Genomic DNA, 2,586 nt, shown 5'->3' with positions numbered 1-2,586 from the left:
TATATGTTCACTTCTCTACCTCTATCTCCACTTTTTATTTACTCCCCTGATCTCCTTCTCATTAGCAGGGCTAGGTCAATATGAGCCATACTAAACCCTGCCCCTCACCAGTTTCTGCTACTGGCACTAATGTAGGGGTGGTGAGAGGGTTCCCCAAAAAAGGGGACCAGGCAGGAGTAAGGGAGGGTGGGAGCAGGGGAAGGAATGTGAGCTCAACCCTGTTCTTGCATTAGCCTGACTACTTCACTGCCAGTTCTGAGCTGGGTAAAAGGGGAAAATTAGGGGGCTTGTTTTTGGGATTGGGAGTAGGTGCAGCAGGGCCAGCCGAGCAGAGGTGCATCTTGGATGGACCAGGGATTCTCCTCCTGCTCTCTGAGCAAATACAACCTTTGAGAAGCAGCAGGACTCAGTGGAAAGCGGCCGGGCTTGGGATTCTGAGGTCATGGGTTCTAATTCTGACTCCGCTGCTTGTCAGCTGTGACCTTGGGCAAGTCACTTAACTTCTCTGTGCCTTAGTTTCCTCATCTGTAAAATTGGGATGAGCACTGTGAGCCTTATGTGGGACAACCTGATTCCCTTATATCTGCCACAGTGCTTGGCACATAGTAAATGCTTCAAAAATAGTAACATTGTTATTATTACCTGAGGGGAAGGGGAAACACTCCTTTCCTCCCGGAGGGGATATGGAGGAGGGATGGGGATACCTCAGACAGAGTAGCCTGGGACCTCCCAGCCCCCCAAGGGACCCTAAGGTGAAGGATTTGGTTAGTGGCCTTCTGGACATGAGCCTCCACTTTCTTCACTTGTAGTGGTTCCCGGGAGGCTTCCTGGTGTTTGTTCTTTGGCAAAAAAGTTTGCTGATGCTGTGGTAATTTAATTAATTTTGTCCATTAGGCTTACTGTACTGTTTATGTTGTCTTCATATTTGTGCCAATTGTACCTTATTCTAACCTTCTAATTAATAGCTCTTCCCCATCCCCCTCCCAAACTATCCTCGTCCCTGACTTCCATCTCAGGAACCTTTCCAGCTATTTTGCTTCTGCTGAACTCCTTGATAACCTCTCTTACCTAAATGCATGGGTCATTGCTCTTCCAACATAACTAAATACAACCTTTGTCCCTGTGTCACTCTTGCACTCAAGAGTGTGCAAATACCCTACCTGAAAAATAATAATAATGTTGGTATTTGTTAAGTACTTACTATGTGCCAAGCACTGTTCTAAGCACTGGGGTAGATACAAGGTAATTAGATTGTCCCACGTGGGGCTTACATTCAGAATCCCTATTTTACAGATGAGGTAACTGAGGCACAGAGAATAATAATAATAATGATAATGGTGGTATTTTTTAAGCGCTTACTATGTGCCAAGCACTGTTCTAAGGGCTGGGGTCGATACAAGGTAATCCGGATGTCCCACGTGGGGCTCACAGTCATAATCCCCATTTTCCAGATGAGGTAACTGAGGCACCGAGAAGTTAAGTGACTTGCCCAAAGTCACATAGCTGATAAGTGGCAGATCGGGGATTAGAACCTATGACCTCTGACTCCCAAGCCTGTGCTCTTTCCACTGAGCCTCGCTGCTTCTCGCGAATCACATTCACAGTCCACCTCCTCTACTTTGCACCCATATAACTGAGCACTCTTGATAGAAATTCAGAAGCCAGGTGCACCACTACCCCTTCTAATTATTCCTCTCACTATAATTTTTCCCTTTCTCCTATTTAGCAAATCAACTTCATTCATTCATTCATTCATTCAATATTTATTGAGCGCCGACTATGTGCAGAGCACTGTACTAAGAGCTTGAAGTGTACAATTCGGCAACAGATAGAGACAGTCCCTGCCCAGTAACGGGCTCACGGTCTAAACGGGAAAGTCAGAAAGCAAGCAAAGTGGAACGAAACAAAACAAGCAGTCTAGTGCAGACATCATCAAGATAAATAGACTCATAGAGATATACACATCATAAACAAAATAAATAGGGTAATCAATAATATATACAAATATGCAGAGTGCTGAGAGGAGGGGAAGCAGCGTGGCTCAGTGGAAAGAGCACGGGCTTTGGAGTCAGGGCTCATGAGTTCGAATCCCAGCTCTGCCACTTGTCGGCTGTGTGACTGTGGGCAAGTCACTTCACTTCTCTGTGCCTCAGTTCCCTCATCTGTAAAATGGGGATGAAAACTGTGAGCCCCACGTGGGACAACCTGATTCCCCTATGTCTACCCCAGCGCTTAGAACAGTGCTCGGCACATAGTAAGCGCTTAACAAATACCAACATTATTATTATTATTAAGGGGGAAGAGCAAAGGGCGGGAGAGGGGAGAATGGCGGGGGAGGAGCACAGGGAAAGGGGGTGCTCAGTCTGGGAAGGCCTCCTGGAGGACACTGACCTCCCTCTCGTACAGCCTCACCTACTATTCCAACCTTTAACTCCCTCCTGAAGCCCCTACTGGCCTCATCTCCTCTGTCTCAAACCCCAGTGACCTGGCTAGCGACTTGTTTGGCAGACAAGAAGCCATCATATGTGAGCTTCCCTAAGGGCCACCGTCACCTCCTCAACACTCTCCTGCCTCCACCTCCGCATT

This window comes from Ornithorhynchus anatinus, chromosome 2, assembly GCF_004115215.2.
Source record: "Ornithorhynchus anatinus isolate Pmale09 chromosome 2, mOrnAna1.pri.v4, whole genome shotgun sequence".
NCBI classification, from domain to species: Eukaryota; Metazoa; Chordata; class Mammalia; order Monotremata; family Ornithorhynchidae; genus Ornithorhynchus; species Ornithorhynchus anatinus.
This window is presented reverse-complemented; position numbering follows the sequence as displayed.